The sequence below is a fragment of the Ambystoma mexicanum genome, chromosome 1p, assembly GCF_040938575.1.
Source record: "Ambystoma mexicanum isolate Mex_15411 chromosome 1p, UKY_AmexF1_1, whole genome shotgun sequence".
Classification (NCBI taxonomy): Eukaryota; Metazoa; Chordata; class Amphibia; order Caudata; family Ambystomatidae; genus Ambystoma; species Ambystoma mexicanum.
The window spans coordinates 119,187,595-119,211,901 of record NC_090921.1 but is presented as its reverse complement, the minus strand read 5'-3'; the positions used below and the strand labels follow the sequence as shown (position 1 = coordinate 119,211,901).

At 47.9% G+C, this 24,307-nt stretch overlaps 1 long non-coding RNA gene across 1 annotated transcript; it reads left to right on the top strand.

Moving 5' to 3' along the window:
- Positions 1 to 1,591: 1,591 nt before the first annotated feature.
- On the top strand, positions 1,592 to 6,542 carry LOC138472468 (uncharacterized). Its single transcript, XR_011268661.1, has 3 exons — positions 1,592 to 1,745; positions 3,773 to 4,072; positions 6,404 to 6,542. It is a non-coding gene; the product is annotated as an uncharacterized lncRNA (long non-coding RNA).
- Positions 6,543 to 24,307: the final 17,765 nt, after the last annotated feature.

The following is a 24,307-nucleotide window of genomic DNA, read 5'->3' as shown; positions in this document are numbered from 1 at the left end:
GACATTACATGGTTTAAAGTGTCTCTATATTTTTCTAGGCCCTCCTCATTCCACAATTTTAGCCAGAAGAGGACAGGGCTAATCAACGCTTTAGATGACACTGGGGTTATTTATAATTCTAGAAACAATAAAGCAGAGGCAGTACGGGCCATGCAACCAATTTCTTTAGGAATTTTAATTCGGTAGAGCTAGGATTTCCTAAATTGGCATGGCCCCACAGTTCTGCCCTGTATAAAGCTACTGGGACAGCCTCCTTCCCATACAGATCTAGTGTGGGAGAAACTGCCCATTGGCCATGACTCTCATGAAAGACCAGAATTGAGTCCGATGTCCATCTTTTCTTTCATGGACTTTCTTATTGCATTATATTCTCATCTGCAGCATTCTTTATATACCTTATCTACCTTGCGTTTCTACGTATGTACATTCATGGATCCTCTTCTCACTTATCTTATCAATTAATACAATTTCTTCGTCTCTCTATACATGTCTCTCTTATTACTTCAATTACATATTTATTTGTCAAGTAATTGCATATCATTTCAGTGTGTCCTTGTGTCTTCTCTTCATGATGTCACTTTGCTCAGGTCTGACTTCTGTTATAGCTCTTCTATGTTCAATGGTGTATGTAGACATCCTTCCACCACGTCAGTGCAAGGGTACATTCGATGCGGTTGTCTAAGTGCATAACGTCTCTAGTATCTTCGGTCCATTATAGGGATGATACCTGGTGTCACACACAGTGCTCTCTTGCTGCTATTCCAGTATGACGGAGGAGAGGGTGTGGCCACTAGAGATGACGTGTACATCTGACACTCTACACTAGAATCAGAACATGGGCTCCCTGCTTCCTTAATGGTTAAGACATTAGTCAGGTCGGGACCTGTGTGAAGAAGAGGAAGGAAACGTTGATACACTGCTGCCACCAGCGATAACAACGTTGAGGTAGTTACCCTTTCAGTGCTGATTAAGCGCAACACATGAATGTTTTTACTTCAGAAATTATTGTTACATAGCACAAAAAAGACTTAAACGTGCACCATAGCGCTTTTCAAATTTAAGAATACAAAGTAACATTTTAACCAAGCACAATCATCCCAACGACAGACAGGTAAAAAGCACAAATAGAAAATAGAACCGGATGAAAATAATCTAAAAAACTGCAGTCACTTGTGGGAGCAGATTGTGGTGTCTTTTAGGAGGCATATCGGAATCTTAAAGCTTCCTGAAACACCACTAAAATGGGGGTGACGAGGTGACACATTGTAGTCACACTAAAACACCTGGGCGCAGTGCAGGCAGCATGCAGGGCAGCCATCGAGTGTGCAGGTGTGTATCAAGACCAGCGAGAACAGAATTTCCAAAGAAAAGACGATAAACTACTGAAGCCTTTAAAATGTTTACCAGTTTTTAAAGATAGCATGTGTCAATCAACAGATGCAAGCAAGGGTTTCTACATGCAGAGGAAAAGCGATCACAGAATCGGAAGTGAATCCCACCAATTTAAGGGTGGAGTGGGAGGGGGCGGGCACAGGAAGGAAAGGGAGGGTACCGGTAATAGAGCGGCTTTAGGCAAGCAGCAACGAAACCGCTGACATCAGTGGACTCGAAATGGCTAACAAAAGAAACTGGATTTTCAGGTTACAGAAATGACTGGCCACCCAGCCCTCGATCCCCTGGAAGCAGACCAGGTTATCCAACGTCATGGGACGTTCCGACCACGGCGCTCACCCTCCATAGTCCAGGTAGGTCCTGCTCACAGTAAAAAGGTGCGTTACTATGAAAGCCTTGTGGTTTTTTTTATTTTTATCTTTTTGCTTTTAAAACACTACCTAATGAATTGAAAACAAGACATATGTGGACGGCTGTAAGGTTTAAAGTCAGTCGCAGGATCAAATTAACTGGCTCTAGCCACGTTGGGCCTAAGAGTGCAGAAATCCTGTTTGCAATTGAAAAACACACCGGGCCTCATTACGAGTTGGGCGCAAAGGGATACCGGGCACCGGTAAAGACACCGGTGCCGGTAATCCCTTTGCACCCTATTCCGAGTTCCCTTAACGGGTCCCTTCCTTCACGCCAGGTTTTACCAGGCGTTAAGGACAGGACCCGTTAAGGGACTTTAGAGCTAATAGCGGTACCACAATTTGTAGTACCATTATTAGCGCCTTCCCCCTTCCCATTGAGCCCTATGGGGGCTCAAAAGGGAATGGGGAATGGATTTTTCAATGGGGACTTACCGGTCCCGCAAAGGTCGGAATAGACTGGTAAGTCCCCATTGAACGAGGGCGGACTCGGTACCGGTATTGGAGGTAGTCATGGCGCTAATAGCGCCGTGATTACCTCCAAACTCAGAATGAGGCCCACTGTGTGCTGACAGACAAAAAGGCAATATTTCATTCCCAAACTGCCACATCAAAATACTGTGTCCAGAGAGATCAAAACTAAATGGGCCTAAAGGTGAAGAAACACTGGGCCTCATTCTGAGTTGGGCGGTAAGGGTTAACGGTCACCGGTAATGATGCCGGTGCCGTTAAACCCTTACCGCTCAATTCCTAGGTCCTTTGCGGGTCCCTGTGCTTATGCAAACAGGCGTCCATCGTGCTGCAAAGGGACATAGTGCTATATGTCTGGCATGATGAGAAGAACACATACATAGCTATGTTGTTATGCTTAACTGTATATAAAACATTTTTGCCACCTTAGAGTTTTTAATGGCAAAACTGAAATATGTAAAAAGGTGGATTCCAGTGGGTTACATTATCCCTCCCAAAATCTGGGCTTGACAACTGAAAGGCACCAATCAAAGGAGAAGAGGCTAGGCTTGCATAAGGGTATGGATGAGAGTTGTCTAATCAAAACCTATGACCAATGAGCTGGCATGTCATCATTTAGAGAGTTTTAGAGTTTAGGACGCACAATGGATGTACTATTCACCTTATTCAATATCGATGGTAATGTAATCAAAGTATCCAACGTGGTCAAAACATTGGGAGTCTACATTGACTCAGCACTTAACTTAACGAGACAAACTAATGCTATGGCCTCCTCAGCGGCATATACATGTAAGCTTATAACTGCCTGTCATCCATACTTGACACCAGCTAATTGCATCACAATTGCAAGAGCCTTGGTCATATCCAAGCTCTATCATTGTAACGTGCTCTATCTTGGTACTTCACAACAAAACCTCAACAAAATGCAGGTCACGCAAAATAATGCTATCCGAGAAGTATTGAACATCTCTAAGAAACAACACTTTTCAGATATCCGAAACTCTATCAATTGGCTTAATAACAAACAAAGGATAGCCCCCAAAACATTTTCCCTGTGCTTATCCAAACAGGCGTCCATCTACCTATCCAACGCTATCACTGCCCACACATCTAGTTGACCAACAAGAACAGCCCAGATGCATTGTGTCAACATTCCACACTACAAGTTACAAAGAGCAGGAGGAGCTAGTTACCCAGTCCTCGTTGCTAAGAAATGGAACACCATTCCACTGCCAGTAAGAGAGGAACCCTCCTATCCCTCATTCCTGAAAAAGGTCAAAGTGAGGCTATACGAGCAAGACCTTACCATGGCCACATAACCACGCCCTAATGTGTACATGTTTTTGAACTCCTGCCTGATGTATATATGTTAATATTATGTATCGGATTCCTTATGTAACACTTTGTTCATGATTTCCTATGTAAATATTATGTATCTAACTTCCCATGTAACATATTGCTGTATCCTATGTTTGTCTGTATTTTGTTTAACTTGTAAGCATAGCGCCCTGATGCCCTTGGGATTGACACGCTCAACAAATAAACTAAACTAAACTAAACTAATGAAAATCAGGGAGACTGTCTGAAATGACCCGGGGTGGAACTGCTGATGAAATTGCTGTAGAAAACCAACAGAGAGGACAAAGGCTGGGATCTATGACCAAGGAGAGGCAAAATCAAGGGAGTGAACCTGGAGACTACACATGACTGATGTTGGATTCTGATGGTCCCTGTCCTGTACCCGCAGATGACTTGAACCTGATGTCCTTTTTCCTGAGCGCAAACTCAGGGAGATTTATGTAAGTAAACTTGCCCATCTATACCAAGCTTGGTGATGATCTGTTTGATTGCATAGTTTTCCCATTTTTGATTGGGTGGGCACATAAAGTAGATACTTGGTATTTGTAATATTCAATAATTAAATTAATACCCACATAGCCAAATTAGGCAGGATGATTTTGTTGAAATTTGAAATTAACAACATCGCTTTCAGTGTGAATAAGGTGATAGTCTGTTAAAGAAATTGGGTACTCCTATTCTAATGGCCAGCCCCAAAATTCCTACAGGGACGGGTGCATTAAACACAGAATTCCCTACTGCTTTCCATTCACATAAAAGTTGCCTTAAAGCAGTGGCATTCCAAATAATCAACTGAATACCAGGGTTTGTATTCTGGGACAGGACCATGGGCCTCATTACACGGTAGGCGGTAGGGACATACCGTTACCGGTAAGGGATTACCGGTATCGGTAAATCCCCTCCCCAATCACGAACCGGACATACCGCCATTAGCGGCACCGCAAAGTACGGTGGCACTATTAGCGGCAAGTCCGTGAGCGCGCGGCCCCTCAGACCGGAAATAGCGGCATAGCGCTAATATCACGGCATCACGAGCCATGCGTACATGGCAATACCGGCATGTAGTAGACCCAAAGAACCCTTACCGGCAAGGCGCTAATACCGGCATCGCGAACCACACGTTAAAAGAGCACAGCAGAGTTCCCACCTGCCACAGGTGGACAAAATCAGCACAGGTGGAGGCAATGGAGACTGGCAGCACAAAAGAGCACACCACACCCCTCCCCACACCCATTCCCACACCAAGATGGATGCAATACTAGCAGCATTACATGGGCTAGAGGACATGATTGCTGTGCAGCAGCTACAACAACAGGCAGCACAGAGGAGACGCAGGAGGAGGAGGAGGAGGGCAAGACAGGCGCAGCAAGCACCACCAGTGCACCTAGTGATACCACAGAGGCAGCCACCAATACCCAGGATCAGAGCCAGTCCAGTCAACCTAACCCCTGAGCAGATACACACCCTGTACCGTCTGGACTGGGATACCATCACCACCATAGTAGACATGATATACAACGACATTGTGAGTCTCATTGACATCCGTACTGCCATGCCCCCTCTACTGAAGGTAGTAACAGTGCTCCACTTCTTGGCCACAGGCACCTACCAGCATACGGTAGGTCAGATGCATGGCATATCACAACCAGTATTCTCACGCACACTGAACCAGGTGCTCGATGCCCTCCTGCAGCACACAAGTCAACACATATACATGCCACGGACTGCCCAGGAGATCTCCAACACCAAAGTTGGCTTCCATTCACTGGCAGGCATCCCAAGTTGCATCGGGGCCATCGACTGTACCCATGTAGAACTGCTGGTCCCACATGCCAATGAGGTAGTGTACCGTAACAGAAAGCAATACCACTCCATCAACGTCCAAATGGTATGTGACTCCAATAAGATCATCACACATTGCTGTGCCCGATATCCCGGTTCAACCCATGATGCAATGGTCCTGCGGAACTCCACAATACCACGATACATGGAGCGACATGCTGGACAACGTTCGTGGCTACTTGGTGAGTAGCAGGCCGACCACATGTCAGTGTGATGTGGATTGTGAGTGGGGGGGGTGATGCATACTCCAACTGGCCGTGAATGAGGGGGGGGAGATGCATACTCCAACTGGGCGTGAACTTGTGTCATGGGAAGAATGGACATACATATTTGCATCACTGTACAGTGAGGCAGCCCACAATGGACCAGAGACAAGACCACATGCCGGAAGTGAGTGCCACGGCAAACATATCAATCCATTACGCCAAACAGGCCATTCCAAACAACATGCACACCGCACAACACACCATTCCCCCATTACACAAATCAGCAACATGCATATCAAAATCACAACTGAAATGTACACTGAACAACATCAGAAATGGTCCGCGCACATGAGTGCATACAAATGGATCCCCTGTAGCCATTGTGGTGAGGCACACCCGTACCCCACCACAGAATTGCCATCAAACAGCATGGGGACATCAACTAAGGAATGGCAGTGTACTAGCAGTGTGGCACTAACGTTGCCAGGGCCAGGAAACACAAATCACTTAAACTCTGGCGGGACATGGCAATCCCTGCTGTATGCATGCATGGTGCATGTCCACTTGCAAGGACCACCTCACCTTCCCACATTGCAGTTACCCTGATTGCCATGCGTGCTTGGATCAGTGGATGTCGTTGAATATGCAATGTTTGTTTGTGTGATATGTGCACGCTCCACATTATGTAGACACTTACACATACCCATTGTTGCACTCATGCAGGTGATGCAGGTTATCCCCTGAAGAGGTGGCTCCTTACCCCTGTGCGGAACCCACAGAACAGGCACGAAGAGGACTACAATCATGCACACACCCGTACCCGCGTGGTGATCGAGCAGACATTCGGCCTATTGAAGGAACGCTTCCGGTGCCTCAGCAGGTCGGGCGGGGCACTCCTGTACGGGCATGAGAAGGTGGCCAAGATCACCATGGCATGTGTCATGCTTCACAATATGTGTATCAGACGGAATGTGCCAATGCCCCCTGACATAGAACTGCGACCACCGTCTGAGGATGATGACGGGGATGAGGATGGAGGAGAGGGGGCTGCAGGTCATGCAGGTGGCGATGCCCATGAGGGACGTGCTGTGCGGCAGCACCTGATAGACCATTGTTTCTGATGCACATGGATTAGGAGGGTGCAATTGGTGTTCAGCTCAGGGCACGGGGTGTATGGAGGACATAATCACAGTGCACCCTTCAACAATAAAGCACACATACACAATTATCAATGTCCAGTCATGTGATTATCCATGCCATTACGTGTGTATTGAGCATTATGACATTCAAACGTGCATGTACCCTCCACCCCAACAACCCTCACCCCCCTCCCCCCACAACTCCCCCAAACACCCTCACCCCCCTCCCCCCACAACTCCGCCGAACACTCTCACCCCTCTCCCCCCACAACTCCACCGAACATGGTGTGCACATCAGTGCTGCATTAGTTCCCAAGTGTCAACAGGGACAGGCTGGCCCTACTTCCCTCCTCCACTACCACCATTGGGGGGTTGTGAGTCTGACCGCCGCAAGGACCGGCTGGACCTGCGCAGGATGGTTGTCTGGTCGGAGCTAGTAGACGAGGGCGTGGCTGGTTGATCTGCTCCCTGTGAGTGACGCATGCTCTCCATCGCCTCAGCAATGCGCGTTAGGACCTGCCTCACAGCGGCCATCTCGTCACATAGGCGCGTCGTGTTGCTGTCCATGGCAGCTTTCATGTCCCTTGACAACACCCGGATCTCCTCCCTGGTCGAGGCAGCCTCGCTCACTTGCCGGGCAACCAGGGCATTGAGCTCCTCCTGGCGCTGGCGTATCAGGCTCATGGTGTCGTCTGCGGCCCTGCCCCTGTTACTCCTCGGCGCAGCTTGCTGCATGTGGCCGACATCAGGTGAGCTCGCCACGGGACTGAATGACCCATCCACTGCATCTCCGGCATGCACCTCATGGATGCTGCCATTGGATGTGTTGCATGGGCTGTGGAGTGGGGACAGCTGGGGGCTGGGTGTACGCTGCCCTTCCGGTGTCGGACATGGGTCGTCCACATCACTCATAGGTGCCGTGGCTGCTGCTTCCCCAACGGAGCTATTGGCTGCGGACGGCGTGCCTTCTGGCACTGGCTCCTGAGTGGTGGGGGTGGGTGGTGGGGGTGCTGCCACAGTGTCGGATGGCATTTCGACCCTTGGTGTGGTCGTTGCGTGGGTGGCTTTTGAACGCTGGCCCACTCCAGATATCCCAGTGCCCCTCGATGTACTGGGCCTGGTGCCTGCATCCTTTCCCTTGGCCTGCTTTTTGGGTGGTGGGGCCTGCGTTACAGAGTCCAGCTCCTCACTGTCAGATTGTGACCCTGTGGGGGAGCAAGACAGGGATAACATCAGTGATGGGTCAACGTGCATCATGCATATGTTGTTGTTGCTGCAGTTCTTTGGATTTGGACATCTACTTTGGGCCTGCAGGTTGTTGGCCAGATGGGTGGGTCATCCGGACATGTGTCAGGGTGACACGTGTGTGAGGTGCTGCATGCATGTGGTTGTGTGGGGATGTGCAGGGCATATATGCAGGGTTGTGTACATGTGTGTGTGATGACCCCATCCATTAGCTGATTCCCAATTCACATTTGGGGGAGGGACTCATGCTTGGCATTGCTGTGTCTTGCGTGGTCACTCACCTCCGTCTGACGTTGTTGCCACACCACACTCCATTCGGCCCACTCCCTCGATGGATTCTATGCCAATGGTGCTGGCACATGTCTCCTCCCACTCCTGCATCTTCATCGGGGATCCACCTCCGCCTCCTGTGCCCATGGCCAGATTCCTGTTGGCCGATAAAATGCTGCGTACACGGAGGCGCAGATCATCCCACCGCTTGCGCACGTCCTTTACGGTGCGGGGGGTGGAGCCCACCGCACTGACTTTCTGCGCCACCTCAGCCCAGATTTCCTTTTTTCTCAGGAGTGCCGGGCGCCGCATGTCGCTAGCGAACACTACGTCTGCATTTGCAGCCAGGGTGTCTGCCAGCATTTTCAATTCCTCGTTTGAGAAGCGTTCTTTGCGCTGGCGCGCATCGGCTTTCTTTAGGGCCTTGGGCATTGTTTGTTCTTCTGGGATGTGGTTTTGCCAGTCGTGGTGTTGCTGCAGGTCCTGAGTGCAGGGGATGGCAATGGATTGTGTTTTTAAGGATGGCCGCCGGGCTCTTTCCCGTTCCGGTGCGATGACGCTATTTCCGGTTCCGGTGTTTTACGGTGACCGCTAATAGCAGTGACCGCTAACAGCGGTGACCGCTAATAGCGTGCAGCATGAGGGCGGAGGTGCTATCAGCACTTTGGTCGGAGCCGGTAAGGTGCTTTTCCGCCATGGCGGTAGGGTCATTTACCGGCATGGCCCTATGCGCGTGTCCGCTAACTCGTAATGGTACGCTAATAGCGGTCTCCTGCGATGGCGGACACGCTAATAGCGCCATGACGGTAAATCACATTTTTTAGCGCCTACCGTGTAATGAGGCCCCATGTCTTCCCAAACTTAAAGAATAGTGGAGTGACTGATTTAAAAGCGCACATTCTATTGGAGGGAGAAAGTGGCTCCTGAGGGATGGGAGATTTTGCCTTGCATAGTGGTGGTGAAAGGAAAAGGGTTGCAAATAGAAATCCAAAGTGTTTGTTCTGAAAGGCATTGTATGATTATTACGAAGCAATTCTTGTAAGGCGCAACCCGCCCGAAGGCCTCAGTGCACACAAGTGAGAGTGAAAACAAGGAGGGAGCCAAAGAGACAGAATAAAGAAATGAAGATGGATCAGAATCAAGGTTCAAGATCAGGAGTGAAGGGGGGGAATTGTCAGAGGGATCTAATCATCAGAGTTAAAAAGAAAAGTCTTAATTTTGTTTTAAGCCAAGGAGAGAGGGGTTATTTCTCTGTTCCAGTGTGATAGAATTGCAAAGACCAGGGGCACGAACATCAAAGCTTGTGCCATCAAAGTTTACAAGTTTATATCTAGGAATATGCAAAAGGGCAAGATCGCTAGAACTTAAGGAGCGTGTAGAAGGAGCCTTCCTTGCTAGGTAAGACAGAGCTTTTCCTGCCAAGCATTTAGGTGTCAGTGTAAGGATGTAGTAATTGCTGCAGTGGTGAACTGGTCGTCAATGGAGAGATTTCTGAGCCTGGGCAACATGAGCAATTCTTGCCAGTCCACAGACAGCTCTAACCCACCATTTTGTGCCACCTGTAAAATTTTCAGATTATTTTTGGAGGTACCTACAAGAAGACTGTTACAGTAGTCTATACCTGAATTAACAAGAGCGGTGGCCAGCAAAGCGACATTGTTATGAGACAAGTAGGCTTTGATCTGTCTAATAAGCTTTGTCGTATAGGCGCAATCTGTATTATATGTTTTTTTGGTTTCGGACAAAATGTCCGCACCAAAAGTTCCGACCTATACAAAAAGTCCTAAATGGTATACCACCAAAGGTTCGGACACCAAAAGTTCAAACCTTTGGTGGTATGCATTTTAGGTAGGTAAAAAAAAAAGACTGCGGAGGTTGTGGGGGTGTCCCCCACAACATCCCGCTCACCATACTATACAGTATAGTAGGTGGGAGTTGCGGGGGACACCCCCGCAGCTGCCCGACAAAAATTTTAAAAAAGTAAAAAGACTGCGCGGGCTGCAGTGGTGTCCCCCGCAACACCCGCTCACCATACTATACAGTCCTATACAGTATGGTGAGCGGGTGTTGCGGGGGACACTCCTGCAGCTCACCGACAAAAAGTTACACAAAAAAAAAAGAAAAGAAAAGAAAAGGACCCTGCGGCGTCGGTTCCTGATCACAGAAGTTAAAGGGAACCAGCGTCGCAGGGACACAGCGCCTCAGAAAAAAAGGTAAATAGGGGTGTGGGGGTATGTTGGGGGTTTGAGTAGGGGTGTGTTGGGGGTGTGGGTGGGGGTGTGTGTTTGTATGGATGTGGTGGTTTTTTAATGGATGTCCGCATGGAAAATGTACGAACAATTTTGTAGTGCGTACATTTCCAATGCAGACTTTTTGTATGCAGTGATTTCCGTTGCGGGGAAATCATGTGGATTCGTTTTTTCATGTTCAGATTACAATCCAGATGCACACCAAGCGTTTTCACCCAGGGGCTCCCATGAATAACACAGTCAGCTACTGTGAAAGAGCCCGCCATATGTGCGTGAATCTATTGCGCTACAGCTCTCCTGTTTCTTTGCACGTGGGGGTGCCGCACTTACTTGTTTGCACTGAAATTTCCATACAACTGCAAGCATTTTTACAACTTGGGTTATGAACAAGGAAAACGCAACATGTGAAACTGCCTCTATTAACATTGTGCCGCCCTAGTTTGAAACCTTGCTACGGAGTTTGGCTTTCTGCGAATTTTTGACATTTTTACCCCTTTGCACCTACATCCTAATATAGGATCGCAGTGTCCTTTGTTAGTGGTAGGGTGACCAGATTTAAAAAGTAAAAAAACGTGACAGGGCAACTAACATAGAAGTAGGACTAACTCTCGAAAGTGGATGTCAAGGCAATACACTTCAGTAGTGTTTAGAGAAGAAGGGGGTTTAAGTGTTGCTGTTCAAATAAACAAATATTATAATTAATTTATCACAAACTAACACTATCTTAAGTTGTAAAATGCAGCATTTCCTCTGTGCGAGGTTGTGCAGTCCTGCCTGCCAGCTATGATGACCTGTCCTGGGGGGATAGCTCAAGGCAATGTGTACGCCTTGGAAGCAAGACCACACGAATCAACACAGATTCGATCCCCAGTCCGCACTTAGAAACCTCTGGGTATTTAAAAACAAAGGGCATCATTACACGGACAGCAGTAAGGGTTTACCGGTACCAGTATTTTACCGGTACTGGTAAAATCTTACCGCCTTACTACGAGGTCCCTTTGCGGGTTGGGGAATTTAACGCCTGCTTTTTGCAGGCGTTAAAAACCAACCCGCAAAGGGACCAGGGAGCTAATTATGGTACCACAATGTGCGGTGCCGTAATTAGCACCTTCCCCATTCCCATTATGCCCTATGGGGCAAAAATGGGAATGGGGAAGGGCAATGGGGAAGTAACGCCCATACTTGTTTGGATTGTGTGCCAAAGTGTGTGTGACTGCTGCATTAACATTTTACTTACCTGCAAACTACTTTGAACTACAAGTCCCAGCAGCACTAGCGCTGCTGAAAATGAAACGGCAGGCGCTTCAGCGCCGGCGCTTCTGAGATGGTGCCGGTCTACTCCGGTCCCGGCGAACATCGGCCCGACACTCTGCCCGTCTCCTGCTCTTCGCAATCAGCAAACAAAGGTAAAAGATGGGATACCCAAATTTCCTGCACTTACTCACTGATGCAAAGCGCTTAGAGAATGAACAACTTGTCAAGCACTACATCAACTCTAGGGAAGTGCTGCACCCTGATGCTACACAACCCTCAAGTCGCAGTGGAACTGTGATCCTAGAACAACCTAAGACTCCCTCTAAACCAGAGGTTCTTAAAATTGCTTTACTTAACACAAGGTCTCTTACTAAACATGCCCAAAACGTTCACGATTATATCCTTGAAGAGAATCTAGACATCCTCTTCCTTACCGAGACCTGGCTACAAGAACCTACCGGTCCGACCATTAGCACATCTGTTCCCCCCCAATTTTAGCATCCACTTTGAAAACAGGGCAACAGGAAAGGGAGGCGGAGTCGCCATAATAGTCAGACAAGACATACATCTTTTCACTTCACCCATTCAATGCCCGGGGTGCGAAGCTCTCCATCTCAAATTCACCCCTTCCCAAAACAATTGCATCAATTTCATTGTAATCTACAGACCCCCATCACTTACATCGGACTTTAATGACGACCTCTGCCATATTCTTAACAATCTCAAAGGAAAGAACTCAGGCACACTTCTCCTGGGCGACCTAAATAGATAGAGGGGAAACCCTATCGACAAAGAGGCTATTAGCCTAGAAAAAAATCTCTCTAACATTAGCTACTCGATCGCCAATAATGGTCCTACCATCAATTCAAACAACCAACTTGATTGGATTATTACCAATAATGTAGACCTCAGAGGAACAAACACACAGCCCTGTATCTGGAGCGATCACTACAAAATCGAAGCCACACTATCCCTGTCATTCAAAAAAACCCATCTCGACAACTTACCCAAAACAATCCAGAGTAGAAACCTCAAGAAAATCACGCTAGATATTCTCTCGCAGGGGATCTCATACATCATGGACAACACCACAGATGATGATCCCTGCAACACTATTATCACTACTTATAATAACCACTTCCAAGAGCTTCTAGATAAGAATGCCCCACTGAAAAACAAACAAGTGCGCCCCAACCCCAACCACCAAAGTTGGTACACTACGGAACTAGGCACCCTTAAAATAGCCAAAAGGAAACTCGAAAGACAGTAGTTTAAACTCCTACAGAACTCAATAAAGACAAATGGAAGAAATCTGACATCCTGTACTGAAATAAAGTAATTGAAATAAAGAAAAACTATTATAATGAGCAAATTACAGGTGCATTCAACTCTACGGGAAAGCTGTTTCAAATTTTAAAAACCTTTGAAAAGCCACCTACTCTCACCCCTCCCTTCTAGCCAACTATGTCGGACTGCGAAAAAGTCCAAACTGCATTCTCACAAAAGATTCTAAAAGCTAGAGACACCCTCCTAAATTGCAATGTTATTGACACCCCACTGACTTATAACAAGGTTGACCCCGAAATTAAAGTATCCAAATTCCAAATCACACCGATAACACCAGAAATCATGTCGGACACTCTCTCCAACATGAATTGCACTTCATGCCCTGAAAACATACTGCTCCCTAAATTTATCCTAGACAACGCAGGCATTTTTTCACCCTTTCTTTGCCGCATGACAAACTCGTCTTTTAGAGACCGGACTGTTCCCACCAGTCTAAAAACAGTAACAGTTACACCATTGGTTAAAAAGCCTGGCCTTGACCAGCAAAATCCGGCCAATCTTCGTCCTATCACAAATTGCAACTTTTTGTTGAAGATTCTTAATAAAGTAGCCACGCACCAACTTCAAGAGTACGTGGACAAGCACGACTTACTACACCCCCAGCAATCAGGATTTAGAAGTGCACACAGCACGGAATCAGCATTACTCGACCTTCAATCTAAAATGCTGGAAATCCTTGATAAAGGAAAGGCCGGCCTGCTTATTCTATTGGACCTCTCGGCAGCATTCAATTTACGTGATCACGGGAAGCTCCGTGAGGCCCTGGGAAAAGCAGGAAACTGTGCCGAGGAAGCCATCGATTGAATATCCTCCTTTCTGGAGGACAGAAAATCTAAAATCACCTGGGGTGGACATTCCTCTAGTACGAACCCTGTGGATTGCGGCGTCCCGCTAGGTGCCAACTTCTCCCCTCTTCTATTTAATCTATATATTCGCTGCCTCTGCGCCCTCCTCTCACAGTTGGGAATTTACTTTAACAACTTCGCAGATGATACACAGCTGACTATAGAACTCAGCGGAGACCACGCTACAGACAACAACAGACTGTCAGCTATCTATAATACCATTGAAAGCTGGATGAAGACCCACTGGATGTGTCTGAATGGGTCAAAAACAGAATTTATGACATTTGGATCTACAAAAGCCTTATCCAATCTGGGCCCAGTTTATTCCTCATTCAACATCAAAGACTCCAGCATTATGGTCTCAAGCAAAGTGAAAACACTTGGCATATACCTGCAATCCTCGCTAGGTGCAGATGCACAGGTTTCATACCTCAAAAGGAATTGCCAATACGTATTAGGCCATATCTCAACGCCAAACATAGCACCACTATCGCTAGAGCCACGATTCTGTCCCGATTGGATTATGGGAATGCATTGATGCTTGGTTCAAGTAACTCTTGCATTAAACAATGCCAGATAATCCAGAACAACGCTGTTAGATCTATCACTGGGAAATCCAAGCGCAACCACATCACCCACGACCGAATAGGCCTTCACTGGCTCGCCATAGAGGAGCGTATTAAATTCAAATCTCTGACACTAGTCCACCGCTGTCTATTCGGTACGGCCCCATCAGACCTTAAAAAGGAATTTCACGGGTATGAACCAAGCCGTTGTCTAAGATCAGCCTAAAAAGGGCTACTCAAAGTTAGCCATACTAGAGTCAAAGCTACAGGACTTGGGAGATCCTTCCCCACCAAAGCTATTGCCCTCTGGAACGAGCTTCCAGATAACCTTAGACTGGAAAGTAGTTACTCCCTATTTAGGAAGCAGCTGAAAACGTTACTTTTTCGGTAATTCGTTAAATATTCAGCTCGGACTCCCTTGAGTCCCTCTCTTTTCTTTTTTATGTAGTCCTGTGACCTCTTTTCTCGTGTTCTTGTCGCGCCCTGATGCTTGCGAGCTTTGGGCGCGTTATAAATACATAAATAAATAAAATAAATAAATAAAATGGGGGAAGGGGGAATTACCGCCCCACCAACCTTGGAATAGGGCGGTAATTCCCCTTTCCACAAGGCGGTGCCGGTATTTTACCGGCATGGACCAAGGTGCTAATAGCACCTTGGTCCACCGCCGTCCGTGTAATGAGGCCCTAAAACAAAAACAAAAAAACAATTCCTGTAACAGTGCCCTGATGCTGGCTGTGTGAGTGCTTTAAAAATGCAAAATAAACAAATTACTAAAAAAAACGGGACCACTGCAGTTTCCAATGGTAACACCAAAGCTCAGCACACAGTGAAAACCGAACTGAAGCTGTCAACAGCACACCACTTTCTCACTTTCCTATTCCCTCTTCACCCGACTAACCCATTCATGCCTGAGCGCCTGTGGAGCATTTCCGTTGGTCACAGTGCGCGGTACAAATACCTTTAACACTTTGTGACCCTCTAGCGACCAGGAAGTGATATCCATGTTGCATATTAGTGTCGGGCCTTAAATGGAGATTGTGACATCCATTTGTGACTGGAAAGACTGACCAGTAGGCCTGTATCCAGTCTAAAAGGGGGGGGGAGTGGGCCATGGCATGGGGTGCAGCTGGGCATGTCATGATTAATGCATGCTGCCACCTTTTAATTAGCTCTTCTATAAGCCGTAATCAGCCCCCTTTTAATGTACTGTAACCACTGGCGTAACAGCACATGTCCTGGGACGGGGTCCCACTTGTAGAAAAAAAAAAGAAAAATACTTTGTTTTCACAAAAAAAATATTTTTTTCTTTTCGAATTTACTGCATTCATAAAGACATTGGGCCTCATTACGACCCAGGCGGTAAGTTACCGCCTGGGTCGTACCTTTACCACCATGGTGGTTGGCGGACTTACCGCCCCATTCCGAGGTCGGCGGGGCGGTAAGTCCCCAATCCCCATTTACCCTTCCCCATTCCCATTTTTGCCCCATAGGGCATAATGAGAGTGGGGAAGGCGTTAATTACGCCACCGTAAATTACGGTGGCGTAAATAACAACATGGTCCCTTAACGCCATGGATTTTAACACCTGCAGGTGTTAAATCCGCCATGGCGCTAAGGGACCTCGGAATCAGGCGGTAAGGGTCGGCGCTGTTTACGCTGCCGTAAACCCCTTACCGCCTGGGTCGTAATGAGGCCCATTATTTCTGTAACAGAAATAAAGGCTTTTCCGAAGGCAGAGTGACTACAAAAAGAAACTTTCTTTTTGAAGTCCGAGGGCTGTGCCCTCGCCATGGCAGGGAAGAGCCTAGGCTGGAGGCCTCCACATATGGCGAGGGGGAAGCCCTATGACTTCAAAAAGAAATAGGGCCTCATTACAACCCTGGCGCTCCCGTAATGAATGGTGCCGGTACGCGACCAACACCGTTCATTAAGGGATGCCCTTTTACGAGGTCCCCTTGCAGGACCCGCTCAGAACGTATGGTCAGACCAGACGTCCTTAGCGGGTCCCGCAAGGGGACCAGGGACCTAATAACGAGCCCGTTATTAGCTCCCTCCCCGTTCCCATTGAGCCCGCAGAGCTGTAATATGCCGGCCCGAAAACAACGGTGCCGGTAATGTTACCGGCAACGTTGTTTCCAGTCCAGCATAGTTGTAATGAGCACCAATTTCTTTTTGAAATGTTAGGGTGCCCCTCAACCCCATGATATGTGCGTGTGTGAGTGTATGTTGAAAGGGTGCACAGTTAAATGTATAGGTGGCGGGCTGGGTGAGCCTGTATGGTGAAAGGGCGCACACTTAAATGTATCAGTGGGCACCTGGGTGTGTGTCCCTGTATGGTGAAAAGGTGCACATGGAAATGTATGGGTGGCTGCCTGGGTGTGTGTGCCTGTATGGTGAAAGGGTACACATGGAAATGTACGGGTGGCTGTCTGGCTGTGCCTGTATGGTGAAAGAGTGCACACTTAAATGTATGGATAGCTGCCTGGGTGTGCCAGTATGGTGAAAGAATGCACATTTAAATGTATGGATGGCTGGGTGTGCGTGTGTGTATATGGTTAATGGTGTGTCTGCTTGCGTTCAGGGGCGCAACAAAATCTACATTTCAGGTGTTAACCCTTCAAATGTTGGGAAAAGCGCTAACTTTATGGGCGGTGGGGGAGGGGCAAACTTATTTGTTTGGGGTAACTAATTTCTTTACGCATTTTAATGAGACTATTCTAGTACAGCTCAATGTTACAAGCAGTTAACTCTCTCCTTTAAGGTTTAAAGCACCCACTTATGGACTGATGTGAGAATGAGTGGTTTCCTGTTCTATCTCTACCCTTCCAATCACTCCCCTGGCATGCAAGTATTAAATCCACATCACAATTTCAATTGCCTAAAACATTTGGCATTTGAATGCAGGTACTAACAGTGAAATGCTTTATGTTAGTAATTGCTGGGTTCTTGTTAACAGCGAAACGCAGGTGCCGTTTAACATCTGTGTGCTGTTCTGTCTGGCTACTCCTCTGAAGGTCAGCCAGGTCGAGTCAACATAGCCCACCATTTCAGAGGGGTGGGGGGAGTGCTGAATCCCAGTCAACGTCATTACTCATAGTCCCACTCTTCCTCATCCCAGTAGTTACCTATGAGTGAAGGAGCCTCAACCGTAAGCTCTGGGGCAAGAAAGAGGGACGTGGAGGTAATTATGGGCCAAGGAGCTGAGTTTGGAGGTTGGGGTGGGAGGGAGAGGGAATGTGTGTGGGGGGGCCGGATTATATGACAAATCATAATGGCTGTCCATGTCCAGGCCAAGCAGGATGATATGTGTTATTAGTGGCTAAAGAGGCCTTTTGGTGCAGCCAGTCTAGTCATCCCTCAGTGTGGTATGACTTTTTTAGACTGGGCATTTCTGATTAAGCAGTCCTGCTAAGTGATTTACCTGGCTAGACTGCCATTTGGGTGCTGACAGTTTAGCCGTTTCTTACTGCAGCATTGTATATTTTTCTGGGCATCTGTGATCAAATGACATGATATAAGTCATTTATAACGCGCCTGCACACAGTGTTTCTAGGCGCGACAAGACAAGGGAGGAAAGATAGCGAGAGGACAAGACAAATGATCTTACTAGACCTTGTGTCATTCAGATCGTGCAAGTGCGAGAACGAGAAGTGCAAGGGGAAAGGGAGGGGGCGTGCAAGGGAGAGGGGAGGGAAAAATAAGGCAGCAATGCTCTGAGTAAGTGCCGCCAGGGCAGCGTGGCTCTGGGTAGTGCAAGGAGAACAAGGGACTGTAGGGTTACAGTTACAGCCCCTATCTGCGTGGTAGGCCCAGAGGCAGTGCAAGGGTGACTGATCAAGAAAGAGTCTGGACTCAGAGAGACTCTGAGGGTAGCCAAGCAACCAGTCGGTACAGCAGACAGGTAGGTCAGGTAGGCCAGCAAGGGAGGGAGAGAGAGAAAGCAGAGGAGAAGAGGACATTTTTGAGCTGCTTCCAGAACTTCAGGTGGTCCAGCTCAAGTTTGAGAGGTGCGGGGAGGCTATTCCAGAAGGAGGCACGTGCAGAGGAGAGAGATCTACCGCCACTCTCTGCCTGGAGAAGTGTCTAACCCTTAGAGAGTTGTAGGTAGCTGAGCGAAGGGCTCGAGAAGGAAGATATTTTGGAAGAGAGTGTTGGATGTAGTGCAGGCCCCGGGCTCAGAAAGCCTTGTGGACAATGCTAAGGGTATTGAACTTGATACTTGCAGCTATTGGGAGCCAGTGGAGAGATTTCAGGGCTGCAGAGATATGATCCCTGGGCTTGAGGCCAAGGATACGTCTCACAGTCCTGTTCTGGATTAGTTGCAGAGGCTGGAGAGTAGAGGAATGCAGATTGAGAAAGAGGCTGTTCCAGTAGTCCAGCCTAGAGAGAACCAGGGCTCTGGAGACAGTGAGCTTCTGGGGGAATGTGGGAAAGGGAAGGGTCCCTTTGAGGATGTGCAGCTGGTAGTGGGACTTCTTGGCGACATCCGAGATGTGAGGAGAGAAAGAGAGAGTGAAGTCAAAGATGACGCCAGGGTTGTTTGCCTCACAGGAAGGCGAAGGAAGAGGGCCCAAGGCGGGCGGGCAGAGTGAGAGAGGGAAAGCAGGGGCAGGAGTCCAAATGAGAAGGATCTCCATCTTACTGACATTAAGGCAGAGATCATTGGAGGCACCCTGATCCTGAATCGTGGATAGACAGTCGGGAATGAGAGAGAGAGGAGAGGAGTCTCAGGGGAGCCTGAAGGAAAGCGGAGTGTCATCTGCATAATAGTGAAAGTTAGAGGAGAAGGTAGAGATTAGGTAGGTCAAAGGGGCCACGTAGAGGTTGAAAAACCAGAGTGAGAGGATGGAGAGGACAGAAAGGGACCAAGTTGGACCTGGGAGGTGCAGTCTAAGAGGAAGGAGGTCAGCTGCTCAAGGTCCTGATCCGTGATGCTCAGGTTCTCATGGGGGAGGGTGATCAGGATGGCATGGTTGACCGTGTTGAAAGCAGAGGCAAGAGCAAGGAGGATGAGGACAGAAGGAATGCTGGAATCAAGGTTAGAGAGCAGATCTTCACAGGTGTTCAGGACGGAAGTTTACGTGCCTCTGGCAGCTCTGAAGCCAGACTAATGGTCATTGAGACAACCAACAGATTCTGTGTGGAGATTAAGCTGGGAGATGGCAAGCTTTTCAAACAGTTTGCCCAGGAAAGGGGTGATGGAGATTGGGCGATAGTTTGTCGGGCTGGCAGGATCGGCAGACGGCTTCTTGAGGAGTGGATGCATAAGGTAGTGCTTTACAGGAGAGGGGAACGTTCCAGTGGCGAAAGAGTGATTACAGAAATCGGTCAAGGCTGGAGTGAGGGTGTCAATATGGTTCTAGATGGTTCTGGTGGAGCAGGAAAGCACCTGTTTGGATGACACTTTCAAAGAGCGGACTTGTCTAGAAACCTCGTCAGGTGTTGTCAGAAAGAAAGAGGAGAAAGGAGGAAGAGAGGCAGAGATGGCCAAAGGGGGGCCGAGAGAGGAAGAGGGAGAGGAAGAGGAGATGGAGGACAGGATGTCCTGAGTTTTAGCACAGAAGTGAGATGACAGAGCCATTCAGAGGGACTGGGAGGGAACAGGAGAGTTAAAGACCAGTACAGGATTGACCAGTTCCTTTCAGATTGTAAAGAGTTTGGCCGTGTTGTTAGAGGCCACAGAGACACAGGCTTGAATGTGTGTTCTCTTCTTGATGAGTGTTATTGCTTCGACTGCCATTTTGGTGCAACCAGTCTAGGTATGTCTAAATGTGGCCTGGCAAGCTTTACCATATTGTTATTACGCGTCTACACTGGTCTACATTGTGCAGCCAGTTGGACATGTTTTCATTGTGGCATGGCATTTTTAATAGTAAAGCATTCATGTTCCTATGCACTGTTGGTGAATTGCATCTATTGGATTGGTGTTACTCTACAAAACAATTGCAAACACTCTGGCTTTTTAGCCAATTTTTCTCAGAAAGTGTGCTGTATATTATATTAAAACACATATTTATATCTTTCTCCTAGTGCAGGGTGCAGCATATCCCTTCAGCAGCACGTTCGTGCGTATTGCGCAAGTGTGATAATCTAGGCTGGCCCAGAATGTGGCGCGACCCTTGATTTGTTGCTGAGTTGGGGAGGGGGGCCTCAGCATGGCTTGCAGGGGTGCCTCCACATTTTGTGTTACGCCACTGGCTGTAACCCGGGATGCTATGTAAAGGCATGTTTTCCATTCTAGCTTACTTTACAAAAACATTATACATCACACTCAAAGCCGGTACCGCCCACCGAGTGACTGGGATCCCGTCCAGTGGCACTCCACAGTTGCTGGCTTAGAAGCCATCGCTCTGCTCCGGGGCAGATTCCACAGCCCATCCTTAGCAACTAAACTACTCCTTGCAAACCCTATTTCTGATGTTATCTCTGTAAATGAAGCATGCATGACCCTGGTAACAGAACGCTTTGGCTTTAAAACGCTTACCAAGAATTCTCATTATTTTGTCATGAAGTTTCCGGCCACCAGACTGTGCGTTTTCGACCTGTGGCCACACCGTACGGTGTTCTTACCTTGGCTTAGCAAAAGCCCTGTCACCCTTCCTTCTTCTGCCGACTAGAATGTTGGCCGAACTATTACCAACTGACCTTGCTGTGACTGGTTCCCCCACTAGCTTCCGCGCTCTGTGTGGTGAATTGCAACATGTATGCATATGGTCGATGATTTCTCTGTGTATGTGCTCCTTTTTCCACGTGGTGTCTTGCTGGCTGGTTCTTTCATCTCTTCCGGGTTGTCGGTATCCTTTTCTTCGGAAGAATCTATTTTTACTTGGAGCCTCCATTTTCTTTCTCTCTCCCTTTTCCTCGGGAGCGAGCGTGTTCTACAAATGCGCCATAAATAAAATTCGAAGCGCTCGCTCACTTTGTAACTTCCCACGGGGCATCTGGCAACTCCTTTAGTGTGTGCCTTTGCTCCCTGTCTGCCAGGCAAAACTTCACCCGAGTAAAGCGTTTACTCGTGAGACGCAACACGTTCTTCCCGACTCCGTGTGGCGTGGAAAACAAAAAGTCTTCTAAAGAGACAATTCAGGGAACTCTGCCTCAGCTGCCTTCCCGCGGATCGTCAACATTCCGGTGCAACAACATAACTTTTTTCTTCAGCTCCCGGCTCTTCAAAGGACAAAGCAGTGAGATGAACGAAAAGGCCGCACAATGCCTTGAAGGGAAACAGTCTCCCAATTCTGGGCACAGTTCAGCGTCAGCGAGAAGTGAGAGAGAGGTTGCTGGAGGGCCCTTGCTCTTACGGTGAAATCTTTGCCTGAGGGCATGCAGGCACCTTGGGTGCTACTTCTGTGTAGCTGGTACCATATCCTGTCCTTATGGAGACCTTCCTTTTGTCTTTGTCTTGCTAGCGCTGTGTTACTACCCGGTGAAGGGTATGTGCTACCTCACATCGCCTAACTAAAACAAAAGCAGCGCCCAGGAGGTTGCCATCCCTTTTGTTCATCCTGTGTTCCTTTGGCCCAAGCGTGTGTCAGCGGAAACGGGCCAGGTGTTGCTCCCCTCAACCCACCACCAACCCCAGCCCTGCTGTTGTCACCGGGGGTGGCGGTGTCCCTTCCTTCCTACATGTCACCTCCAGGCTTATGCGCCTGGGTCCCCTACCTTCGGGGCTGTTAGGCAGAATCACATGCAGTACCCTTTGGGAACACTACACACAATTAAGACTACAAGTGTCAGTACAATTTCACCCTTGGTACAAGCCTGTACTACACAGTAAAGTGGTAATGATGGCTGAGCAGCTAGGCTTATCTCAAGAGTAAAATGAGCAGTACAAGAGGTTACACAAAGGACTTGCAATCACAGTGATTCAAATGAACACTTAATCAAGGTTTCTTAGTAAAAGAATATACATTTATTTACACAGTCAGTTGGAAAACATTCCACTAGCAAGAGCAGCTCAATATCACGATCTAATATGCTACAATACACAACTAAAAAGACAAGGTTGTAAGAATCAACAGCACAAATACTTTCAGAGGTAGGGCAAATAGTTTCAGTTCACCACAACCAGCAATTCAATTTAATAGGCTGGGCCAAAGTCAATGGTTCAGAGTCTTGGATAGGATAGCACAGTTCTGGTAGTAAACGGTTAAGTCTTTGCCACGGTTTTTAGAGGTGGTTGGTCAGACGAAAAAAGTCAGAAGTTGGTTTAGGAAAGGACAAGCCTTCAAAGTCGGGAAAGTTTCACAAACGTCCACCGCGGCTGAACGGAGTTCTGAACTGCACTTGCACAGTACCTTTAAAATGAAGAAGAGCTGTAGCTGAGGCAGTTGTTCCTGGCAGTTCCTGCAGATCTCGGTATTCCTGAGCTTTAGTCGTGGTGAGAAGAAGGAAGACGTCGGGACGTTCCTGCACTGCCCAGGAAGAGGCCACAAGCTTGGCAAAACGTCGGTTTAAGGTGTGAGTACCTTAAAGATCACAAACTGGTATCCTTCCCACTGGCTATCCGGTTTTCAACAGCACTCAGAAGATAATTCCACCAGTATGGGGACGGTGTACAGGCGGCTTATGAGTTGGTTGTTCCCACCAAACTCAAGGTAAGAAGTTAACCTTGAAGGGCTTCTGTGTCGATGGTGTTTCAGGCAATTCGGACCTGCATCAGGGCTTCACCGGTGGACCAGGAGTTGCAGCAGTCGTCTTCCTTCAGCTAGTCTTCGGTTCTTTCGTTCCAGTGGTCGACTCTGCTCTCCAAGCCCCAGAGGCCTGCTTTTAAACAGTTTTCCCTCATTCATTCCAGCCTGGCTGTCACTCACACAGCAGGGTGGCTGTCTTTGCCAGACAGCCAGCCGGTCAATCATGCAAGAGTGCATTCAGGTCTCCTAGGAGACTAAGCACAGGGAGTTTCGGGCACCTCCCTCACAGCCTGTCCACCCCAGACACTCAGGCGCTAGAGGAGGGCTTCAGCACTGAAGCCCGCCAAAGGCCAACGAACAAAGGGACCAAACCTGGTTTGGGACGCAGAGTTAAACACAAGAAGGACCTTTCCAAAAAGAAATGGTGAAAAATGTTGACCGGAGTCTGTTTTTACAGATAGATCTTGGGCGCCATATTGAAAAACATGGCTGCCCCAAAATCATGGTAGCTTGTTCTAAACCACTGCCACCAGCCATAACAAGAGGGAAAGAGTAACATTTGACTGTTACATGAGTGTTTAGACTCAGGGGATGCTAGGCAACCCCTCCAGCACTCTATAGGAAGATAGTGTGTGCTGGGTCTGTAAATTTAAAAAGACTAGTAAATTTAACTTTACATGCTCTGGGAGACTGTAGTCAGTCCCAGAGAAGGTATTTAAACCGTGAGAAGTCTGAAAGACATCCCTGTGCCACTGCACTGAAGGTGCTGTGTGACACACAAGAAAAAGATGATGCCTATGGAGTTGTTTTAAAAATCCATATCCAAAGAACACAAAAGTAAAACACATTGAAAAGGAAAAGTTCAAAGTCCCAAAATATAGCAAAAGAGCTGGAGGGCTCTAAGGTAGAGGGAATTTAGCACTTGGGTGATAAATCTCCCTAACAGGGGCTTTGCCCCTGAGGGTCCCATGGTAATTTGCTGCGATGCAGCTATTGTACAGGGAAGTCTTGGACTCTAGCTCCCGTTTTAGCAACGCGGTTCCCCCCTGGTAGCACAGAGCATAGACACCCGCACT